Raw genomic sequence first — 12,045 nt, forward strand, 5'->3', positions numbered from 1 at the left:
ATATTATTGATCGATTGACTATGACTTTTCAAATCACCCAGTAGTGCTATCTGCAGAGTTAGCTCCAGGTAAATGTTGCACTTCTTCAATCATTCCTGGAGCTGCGACCAAAAACTAGCTACATATGGACAGTACCAAAAACTTCACTATTGAAATTCGGTCTCTAAGCAGCAAAATCTACAGAGCTGGGATGGTTGTATCCCCCATATATACAGTTGAAGTCGGAAGTTTACATACACCTTAGCAAAATACATTTAAACTCAATTTTTCACAATTCCTGACATTTAATCCTAGTAAAAATTCCCTGACATTTAATTTCCCTGACATTTAGGTCAGTTAGGATCACCACTTTATTTTAAGAATGTGAAAAGTCAGAATAATAGTAGAGAGAATGATTTATTTCAGCTTTTATTTCTTTCATCACATTCCCAGTGAACAGAAGTTTACATACAATCAAATGTATTTATAAAGCCCTTCTTACATCAGCTGATGTCACAAAGTGCTGTACAGAAACCCAGCCTAAAACTCCAAACAGCAAGCAATGCAGGTGTAGAAGCACGGTGGCTAGGAAAAACTCCCTAGGAATGCCAGAACCTAGGAAGAAACCTAGAGCGGAACCAGGCTATGAGGGGTGGCCAGTCCTCTTCTGGCTGTACCGGGTGGAGATTATAACAAAACATGGCCAAGATGTTCAAATGTTCATAGATGACCAGCAGGGTCAAATAATAATAATCACAGTGGTTTTCGAGGGTGCAACAGGTCAGCACCTCAGGAGTAAATGTCAGTTGGCTTTTCATAGCCGATCATTTAGAGTATCTTTACCGCTCCTGCTGTCTCTAGAGAGTTGAAAACAGCAGGTCTGGGACAGGTAGCACGTCCGGTGAACAGGTCAGGGTTCCATAGCCGCAGGCAGAACAGTTGAAACTGGAGCAGCAGCACGACCAGGTGGACTGGGGACAGCAAGGAGTCATCAGGCCAGGTAGTCCTGAGGCATGGTCCTAGAGCTCAGGTCCTCCTCCGAAAGAAAGAAAGACTCAATTAGTATTTGGTAGCATTGCCTTTGAATTGTTTAACTTGGGTCAAACGTTTTGAGTAGCCTTCCACAAGCTTCCCACAATAAGTTGGGTGAATTTTGGCCCATTCCTCCTGACAGAGCTGGTGTAACTGAGTCAGGATTTGTGATGGCCACTCCAATACCTTGAATTTGTTGTCCTTAAGCCATTTTACCACAACTTCGGAAGTATGCTTGGGGTCATTGTCCATTTGGAAGACCCATTTGCGACTAAGCTTTAACTTCCTGACTGATGTCTTGAGATGTTGCTTCAATATATCCACATAATTTTCCTGCCTCATGATGCCATCAATTTTGTGAAGTGCACCAGTCCCTCCTGCAGCAAAGCACCCCCACAACATGATGCTGCCACCCCTGTGTTTCATGGTCGGGATGGTGTTCTTCGGCTTGCAAGCCTCCCCCTTTTTCCTCCAAACATAACGATGGTCATTATGGCCAAACAGTTCTATTTTTGTTTCAGCAGACCAGAGGACATTTCTCCAAAAAGTATGATCTTTGTCCCCATGTGCAGTTGCAAACCGTAGTGTGGCTTTTTTTATGGCAGTTTTGGAGCAGTGGCTTCTTCCTTGCTGAGTGGCCTTTCAGGTTATGTTGATATAGGACTCGTTTTACTGTGGATATAGATACTTTTGTACCTGTTTACTCCAGCATCTTCACAAGGTCCTTTGCTGTTGTTCTGGGATTGATTTGCACTTCTCGCACCAAAGTATGTTCATCTCTAGGAGACAGAACGCGTCTCCTTCCTGAGCGGTATGATGGCTACGTGGTCCCATGGTGTTTATACTTGCGTACTATTGTTTGTACAGATGAAAGTGGTACCTTCAGGTGTTTGGAAATTGCTCCCAAGGAGAACCAGACTTGTGGAGGTCTACAATTCCTGAGGTCTTGGCTGACTTCTTTTGATTTTCCCATGATGTCAGGCAAAGAGGCACTGAGTTTGAAGGTAGGCCTTGAAATACATCCACAGGTACACATCCAACTGACTCAAATGATGTCAATTAGCCTATCAGAAGCTTCTAAAGCCACATCATTTTCTGGAATTTTCCAAGCTGTTTAAAGGCACAGTCAACTTAGTGTGTGTAAACTTCTGACCCACTGGAATTGTGATACAGTTAATTATAAGTGAAATAATCTGTCTGTAAACAATTGTTTGGAAAATTACTTGTGTCATGCACAAAGTAGATGTCCTAACCGACTTGCCAAAAGTATAGTTGGTTAACAAGAAATTTGTGGAGTGGTTGAAAAACGTGTTTTAATGACTGCAACCTAAGTGTATGTAAACTTCCGACTTCAATTGTAATAATTATACAACATTCTTGCAACCAATAGAATGTTAAATACAGTTGAACAATTCTAAGTTTTGAAATTGGCATTGTTTTACGTATCAGTTCATAAGCCATGTGCCATGGAATCAGTACATTGAAAATCTCTTACAACTATTTTGCAATCTATATGGCACAGCTGTCATTTTTTTGGTCCTTAAATGAAACTGGTCTACTTTTTAATTTATCACAATTTTCTTTAAATCAACTTTGGTCTTTAATGCTGGGCCAACAGACAAGTTCCTTACTTTTTCCCCCTTTCACTTGCCTCTTCAATTTTGCGGTATTGCTGCAATTAGTTGGTTGTAATTTTGGGTACCGCAAACATTTCCATATATTTTTGTTAGCTGCATGTGTTTGACATAACTCCACCAGTCCTATTTATGATATATTTTACAAAGATTTTTGTGAAAAATAATGTTTTTTTAATCAATTTTGTATATTTGAATTTAACCACAATATTTGTTGTATTATTTGTTCTGTCTTTTCTGGTGGATTTAACTGAAATTGCAACCAACGTTCAATGGCTTGTTTTCGAAATAGCGATATTTTGGATAATAACATTAATACTAATAAAATTATTATTTAAAAAAATAAAAAATAAAATAAAAAAATGTATAATAATTCCAACTAACCCTACACTCATTAAAAACCCACTACCCCAGTCCTCTACTTTGACCCTATCTGCTCCTGCACCATGCCAACAGCCTGGGAGGACAGGACACCACCACTCAACACATTAACTCTTCTGAAGTCAAATCTCATATATCCAAATACATCTCTGCAGCTGCCACCCCAACATACACGACAGTTCAAAAGTTTGGGGTCACTTAAAAATGTCCCTGTTTTTGAAAGAAAATCTATTTTTTTGTCCATTAAAATAACATCAAATTGATCAGAAATGCAGTGTAGACATTGTTAATGTTGTAAATGACTATTGTAGCTGGAAACGGCAGATTTTTTATGGAATATCTACATAGGCGTACAAAGGCCCATTATCAGCAACCATCACTCCTGTGTTCCAATGGCACGTTGTGTTAGCTAGTCCAAGTTTATAATTTTAAAAGGCTAATTAATCATTAGAAAACCCTTTTGCAATTATGTTAGCACAGCTGAAAACTGTTGTGCTGATAAAGAAGCAATGAAACTGGCCATCTTTAGACTAGTTGAGAATCTGGAGCATCAGCATTTGTGGGTTCGATTACAGGCTCAAAAAGGCCAGAAACAAAGCACTTTCTTATGAAACTCGTCAGTCTATTCTTGTTCTGAGAAATGAAGGCTATTCCATGCGAGAAATTGCCAAGAAACTGGAGATCTCGTACAACGCTGTGTACTACTCCCTTCACAGAACAGCGCAAAATGGCTCTAACCAAAATAGAAAGAGGAGTGCGAGGCTCCGGTGCACAACTGAGCAAGAGGACAGTACATTAGAGTGTCTAGTTTGAGAAACAGACGCCTCACAAGTCCTCAACTGGCAGATTCATTAAATAGTATCCGCAAAGCACCAGTCTTGGTGTTGCGAGAGGAAATCCAGACTGAGTTGGCGTGCCGAGATGACACCCTCTCCTTGGACGTACTTATTGTGATGGCCATCCATCTGGATAACCTTCTGCGGGAGCGTCTGTACCCCCATCCCCTCTCCCCCTCCTTCATTGACCATTCTGAGTCAAAGCCTGAAACCATGGAGGTAGGGGCCACCCGCCTCCCCACGGCTGAGTGACACCGTCAGAGACAGCTGGGGCTCTGTCCCTAATACGGACAGGAGGGGCACCAGCTTCTGCAGTGTCTGATATGTCCCAACCCGGGGTCCACAAGAGCAGAGGGATGGTCCCGTGATCATCCATCTCCTGGGTATTCCACATTCTCATTTTCCGCCAAACCCTTTCTAGTATCCATATCACTAGCTGGCTGTATCTACTGCTCTAGTGGACTTCGGTGCCACAGGGAATTTCATTGACCAGGCCCTTGCCTCCTCACTGAACATCCCCTTACATCTGCTCTCCACTCCATTTCCGGTTCAAGTGTTGGATGGTCGACCACTGGGATCCAGGACATCACAGCACCACTCACATCACATCCACACACATCACAGCACCACTCACCCTCACTGTGGGACCTATGCACCAGGAAAGCCTTCCCTTCCTCATCATCACTGCACCCACACACATAGTCATCCTTGGCATCCCGTGGCTTCAATGTCATAACCACACCATCTCCTGGTTGAGAATGAGAATCACCGCCTGGGCACCAGGATACCTGGTTTCCCTCACATTGTGGTTTCACATCTGTTGAGAGTCCAGGTAGCGCCCAACAGCCTCCAGCCTATCCCTCCCTTATCGTTGCCCCCCATGTTTTGGGATGTAGATGTGGACATCTGCCTTGCTCTGGAGAGGGAACCCACGCCCTCTACCTGTCCTCCTGAATGCATTTACGTCCCCTCGAAGATAAGGGATAGGCTGTTGACCAGGGCGCACACATCCCTCACCACTGGACACCCAGGTATCACTCGCACTATTCACTCCATCTCTGGTGGCCCACCTTGTCGGAGGACGTGGCTCACTATATCAACTCATGTTCAGTATGTGTCCAAACAAAATCCACCCGGTACGCTCCAGCAGGGAAGCTCGTTCCCCTTCCAATGCCTCAGCGTCCCTGGTCTCATCTGTCCATTGACTTTGTGACCAATCTCCCCTCTGATGGTTTCACCACCATTCTGGTGGTTGTGGACAAATCTTCTAAATCATGCCGGTTTATTTCTCTCTCTGGTCTCCCTACCTCTCTCCAGGTCGCTGAGGCACTGTTCCAGCAGGTCGTCCGGCCCTATGGCCTTCCGAGGACATCGTCTCCAACCGTGGCCCTCAATTCACGTCACAGGTATTTGTGTCTTTCATGGAGAAACTGGGGGTCACGGTCAGCCTCACTTCCGGGTACCGGCCTCTGTCCAAACGGCAGGTTGAAGAGGATGAACTGGGAGCTGGGGAGGTTCCTGAGGAGTCACTGCCCAGACCGGCAGGGGGAGACAACTTCCTTGGGCGGAATACGCCCAGAATTCATTACGTCACTCCTCAACCGGGCTTACTCCCTTCCAGTGTGTCCTGGGTTATCAGCCAGTCCTGACTCCGTGGACTCCGAGCCAGACCGAAGCCCCTGTGGTGGATGAATGGTTCCGGCGCGCAGAAGAAGTTTGGAGTGATGCTCACGTGAGGCTCCAGGGTGCTGTCCGTCGTCATAAGGAGCAGGCGGATCGCCACCGCAGTGAGGCGCCCGTGTTCCTTCCTGGTGATCGCGTCTGACTCCACCAGGAACCTCCCACTTTGCCTGCCCTGCAAGAAGCTGAGCCCCTGGTTTGGTCGGGCCGTTCAAGGTCCTCTGGAAGGTCAACGAGGTGACTTATAGGTTACAGCTTCCCACTAACTACCAGATCGCACCTTCTTTTCATGTTTCTCTCCTCAGACCGGTGGTTCCTGGTCCCCTGGCTGAGGCCATCCCCCACAACACACCTTTGTCTCCTCTGGACATTGAGGGAGGTCCCGCCTATGCTGTCAGATCCCTTCTGGACTCCAGACTGGGAGGGGTACTGTCCAGAGGAGCGGTGTTGGGTTCCGGTGGACAACATTCTAGATCCCAACATCATCTGAGAAATCCACCTCCGCCGTCCGGACCGGCCCGCTCCTCGCCCTCGGGGCCATCCTCCTGGCCAGCGTCGTCCTGCGGCTGGAGCTACACGTCGGGGGGGGGGGGGTACTGTCACGTCTACTCCTACAGCCCTTCTCCGGCGCTCGACATCGCCTGTCTACTTAGAGACAATAACGCCTGACGGGAAATGACAACAGAGTGCTATATATAGGGGAAGTGATTAAGGTCCAGGTGTGCCTAATGATGAGGCGCAGGTGTGCATAATGAAGGGTTGCCAGGTGTGTGTGTGTGTGTAAGTAGACAGGCATTGTTCTCATGTCCAGACGCTTCTCTTGTTTTTCTATTATTACTTGTTCATTTATATTAAACTCTCCAACTGCACCTGCTTCCTAACGCCCTGCATCTCCATTATAGATATAAGGTACGGCGGAAGTTTATGCTGGAGGGCTTAATAAACAAAAAGGTTGCAAACTTGCTTACTACTGTTTCTCACTTTAGTTTGGTGACACTTGAGCACAACTTTAGGCTGCAGAATATTACTTTCTCTTTCCCTGTTTGAGAGTTTTTTAAATGTTGAGACAAGGTTAAGTAATCTCAGAGATAATGGAATTTGATTGCACCACAATTATATGGAAATCTCTGGATAATTACATGATTCCTAAAAATGTATCATGGGAAATAGAGGGACATTTTGGGGGAAATGAATGAACAGTTTTGTAGCTGACGAATGAGCTTTTCCCCGACAAGCTGCTTAGCGTCTGACCACCCTGTGTCCTGTTAAGTGGTATGTAGCGCTGTAATCTGTGCAGTGACAGAGGACTGCTGTAGCAAATGGCAGCTCAAGTGTCTTGCCCAACACCAGATATTCTTATGTCTCCTCGCAATGTGTCATGCCCATCACAACAGCCGAACTGCCCAGGCCCAACTCAAGTAAGCTCTTATATGGCCTTTCTACATCCGTGAGAGCAAAGGAAAGGTAGAAAGGAAACCGAATGATGCTATGTTTCCGTTTCAAAAACATGATCCTCTCAGACAGTCTGGTTTTGTGCCACCACTGCCACGTGCACATATTCTACATGTCTACCACACCATCATGATGCTAAATTATAATTGACATTTGGCTTTAAAAGTTTCTGCATCATGTTTCCAATGTCCTTGGTGACCCCATCCTAGGCTTGATGCCCAAAACATGACAAAATGACAAATGTTTTTTGGGTTTAGTGTGCATTTCACCGTTCTAAATGTTAGTGTTGAATGTATGTGTGCATACATACACGCATGTGTGTGTCGGGGTGTGTGCGTCCATCTGCATTTGTATGAGTGTGTATGTGTGTGCACATGTGACAACTGCCGTGATAGACAGGTGCTAGTCTGTCTCATGGGGTCTTGAGCTGCAGAAAGGCTATCACATACTCCCAGCATTCCCTGGTGCTTTAATGTGGAGCCTCACTGGAATGCTGTTCATTGTTAACAGAGATTTCAAATGTAAAGATTGCAGGGAGGCGCACTGCCATGGATAGCCACACAGAGCCACTGTGTTCCATGTCTCTTATTCTATAGGCACGCTCCCTGAGGCCATCGGAAGAATTTAGATAAGATGACACATTTTCAGTTTATTATGGGACTCTGTATTGAAAGAAATTCACAGGTTAACACATATCATGCACATCATCACAGTGCTTTTGTACACATACTACGAAGGTCTTCACAGTCACCCACAAACTTTTTTCTGCCGGTTTTGGGGTAATTTACAATTTATATTATCCCGAAAGCATCAAAAAATGTTCCATGACTTGTGCAAGAGAAGTCTATGCCAAACAAACCACTCACCTGTCTCCACACCAAACAACTTACCTGGGATAAAACAACTCACTCAGACACTTGCTACAGCTTTCCATTTATATTTTATATTTTATTTGAAGCAAGGACCCAGTGGCTAGGTTAGAGAAATACAAACTAATGAAATGTAATCATTGTTCTGTCCTTGTATTAATAGGTACATTTCCTTCTGTTTGTTTTAGCCGCTGTTGACCCAAGGCCTTGTTAACCCTGCCTGTCCTGCCTGGGCTTACTGTGTGGCAGCAGAATGATTGAATGTGGAATAGCTCTGTTATTCTGTAGTCTGAGTTTAAAAAAAAAGTTTGTAATGTTTATGTGAGCGTGTGTCTATTGTTCTGGACTGGGCGTCGGGGGGGGGGCATGCCGCTGTCACAGCATGCTCCAAAATAGAAGGACAGCTGTGGGTGCCCATATTAGAGAGGGAGGGAGAGTGGCTGGCTGGCTGGCTGGCTGGCTGGCTGGCTGGCTGGCTGGCTGGCTGGCTGGCTGGCTGGCTGGCTGGCTGGCTGGCTGGCTGGCTGGCTGGCTGGCTGGCTGGCTGGCTGGCTGGCTGGCTGGCTGGCTGGCTGGCTGGCTGGCTGGCTGGCTGGCTGGCTGGCTGGCTGGCTGGCTGGCTGGCTGGGAGGCAGGCAGTGGGGATCTGAGGCCAGGACTCAGCACACCCTAATCTTAGATAGGCCGGCCCCTGGCTGGAGCTTTAGGAATAATGCCATTGGAATGGTACTGTATCTCTACCAGCCGAGTCATGAAAAGACTGATTAGCTCATGTTATTGCTGCCTCTGAGAGAGTTGGGGATGTTGTGGGGGTAGTGACAGTGGGAGATTAAGACCAGGAATGGAAGGTGGCATTAGCCAGAGTCTGCCTTCTCTGCATATATGGGTCTCTATCTCTGTAGCTGATGACTGATGGGAGTCTTTTGAGGCTGGAAGGGTCTGTTAAAGATCAGGAAACATTTCAAACTAAAACGTATAAATTGCATCAACATCAGGGCAAAGCCAGGGGATGCTAGCCAATAGGGGTCCTCTGGCCTCAAGCTTCTGCTTGGCTCATCAATCAAAAACAGACTAGATTAACTGTAGGTTGTGTTTCCATTGGCACAAGGAAAGGATTCATTAACAGGTATTAGTATTGGTGATTTTTCATGTTGCTGCTGTGTGAAAGTGGATGTACTAGGCCCCACCATGGCCTGTTTCCTGGATCAGCACTTTAGCTTAGCAAAGAGGTATGTGCTGCGTATGGCCAACTAGAGCAACTGTAATCTATGAGCAGAAATACACAATCCATTCCTGGAATTCTTGACCAGTAGTATTCCCAGATGTTCACCCTGGCTACCTAAAAATTACTTCATAGACAAAGTAAAAGTCCAAACTGACACACACACACACAAGTCCATACTTGAAAATCTCCCAGTCTGCTTTGCTAGTGACACAGAACACAAGACAGTCCCCTCATCTGAAGCACTCAACTCTTGTAGAATAGAGCTGATAGAAGTGGCCTGTATCTAATCAATGTACTTTCGAATTGTGCATTCAAATAAGATGGTAATTTCTCTGTGTTGGTGGGAACTGAGGGTTCAATTGACTTTATCGTCTATTATGATGGAATAATCAACGTGTATTTAGAGGTTGACGTATATCCACTTCATTTTCTTTAGTAGTTGTGTGTCGGCCCGGCGGGGGGGTTCTAGTGCCCTTCACGGCAGCATCCTACCTCTTTAACTGTGAGCCCTATGTCAGACTGCGGAATGTGGGCTATTGAGAACAGGAGTTGTATTCCGGTCTATTTCTGGATGCTGTGCTCTGGCCTGTGCACACAAGGTCACTTATCTCCTCTTTTGTTCTCAAGGTCGTGAAAGGGCTTATCCACAATGCCGACAATCAGCCTCTGACCTAAATAACGCAAACGCAATCAAACCCAACTACCCTTATATGGAAGGAAATACGATATAAAGTAAATAATACTACCTCTGAGACTTTTGCACTCATTTTGTAGCTATGGCTTAGTAGTGGAAGAGGTATCCTAGATATTTCTATAGGTTCCTTTCTGTCTGGTGCGTGACTTGTTGACATTGTATAAAGTGTACATAGGTGTACTGTACAAGGGCACTGCTTGTTTAAAAAAAATATAGATATATATTTCACCTTTTTTTAACCAGGTAGGCTAGTTGAGAACAAGTTCTCATTTACAACTGCGACCTGGCCAAGAATAAAGCAAAGCAGTTCGACACATACAACAGCACAGAGTTACACATGGAATAAACAAAACATACAGTCAATAATACAGTTGAAGAAAATCTATATACAGTGTGTGCAAATGAGGTAAGGCAATAAATAGGCCATGGTGGCGAATTAATTACAATATACCAATTAGACACTGGAGTGATAGATGTGCAGAAGATGAATGTGCAAGTAGAGATACTGGGGTGCAAAGGAGCAAAATAAATAAATAAATAAAGAATGGGGATAAAGTAGTTGGATGGGCTACTTGCAGATGGGCTATGTACAGGTGCAGTGATCTGTGAGCTGCTCTGACAGCTGGTGCTTAAAGCTAGTGAGGGAGATATGAGTCTCCAGCTTCAGTGATTTTTGCAGTTAGTTTCAGTCATTGGTAGCAGAGAACTGGAAGGAAAGGCGGCCAAAGGAGGAATTGGCCTTGGGGGTGACTAGTGAGATATACCTGCTGGAGCGCGTGCTATGCGTGGGTACTGCTATGATGACCAGTGAACTGAGATAAGGCGGGGCTTTACCTAGCAGAGACTTGTAGATGACCTGGGGCCAGTGGGTTTGGCGACGAGTATGAAGCGAGGGCCAGCCAACGAGAGCGTACAGGTCGCAGTGGTGGGTAGTATATGGGGCTTTGTTAACCATATCCAAACCAATAGGACCATAAAGAAACAGTCACTTCAAAGAGTTGGCGTCCTGTCACACAATTTTACCCACCTGCTGTTGATTAAAGATAAACATATTTTCTCTTTTGGGGGTTGGTAGGCACACTGAGATCAAAAGTCTAGGAAAGAACCGTTCACCTGGAATTTGTTAGTTGAGTTTACAGTAATTAACAAGCTCCTTAAGTGCTGATAGGCAGATATGTTTGGAAGCCCTCCAACCAGTGGTGAAAAAGCACCCAATTGTCATACTTGAGTAAAAGTATTAGACACCTTAATAGAAAGTTACTTGAAGTAGAAGGAAAAGTCACCCAGTAAAATTCTACTTGAGTAAAAGTCTAAAAGTATGTGGTTCTAAATATACTTAAGTATCAAAAGTAAAAGTAGTATAAAGTATAAATAATTTCGAAATTCCTTCATTAAGCAAAGCAGACAGCACCATTTTCTTGTTTTTAAAATGTATGGTTAGCCAGGGGCACACTCCAACACTCAGACATCATTACAGATAGCCAGGGGCACACTCCAACACTCAGACATCATTTACAAAAGATGCATTTGTGTTTAGTGAGTCCAGATCAGAGGCAGAAGGGATGACCATGTGTTGTCTTCATAAGTGAGTGAATTTGTCAATTCATCAATTTTCCTGTCCTGCTAAGCATTCAAAATGTAACGAGTACTTTTGGTTGTCAGGTAAAATGTATGGAGTAAAAAGTACATTTTTTTCTTTAGGAATGTAGTGAAGTAAAAGTAAAAGTTGTCAAATATAAATAGTCAAGCTACAGATACCCCCCAAAAGATCTTAAGTAGTACTTTAAAGTATTTTTACTTAAGTACTTTACCCCACTGACTCCAACCCACCATATCCCCACCCTGCATACTCCCACTGGCTCAGTTTTCCCCCATCTATTTTCACACGCCTACCTCCAACATTACAGTCATCCCCCCTTTCATTGATATATAGCCTTGTCTATTACTATTTGATAACCAAATGGTATCATCATGAATTGTCTTTAATGTCCAGGTCAATCATTATATGAGTTAGTGGTCAACTTTAATCTGTAACATGGAACATCTTGACAAGCTATATTTTCTAATTGCCACAACAGTCACAGTCAACTTCTGAAGCTCATACCAATTACATTGTGCACCAGGCAGGAACACGAAACTCCCTGACCCATCGGACACATTTCAGCGCGTCATTGGATTTAGGGAAAAGTTGGGTGTTACAAAATACGTAAATTCCCTTACTTTTATCACTTTTTTCAAATATTTTTTCCACGTTGATTTAATG

The sequence above is a fragment of the Salvelinus namaycush genome, chromosome 14 (assembly GCF_016432855.1).
Source record: "Salvelinus namaycush isolate Seneca chromosome 14, SaNama_1.0, whole genome shotgun sequence".
Taxonomy (NCBI): domain Eukaryota; kingdom Metazoa; phylum Chordata; class Actinopteri; order Salmoniformes; family Salmonidae; genus Salvelinus; species Salvelinus namaycush.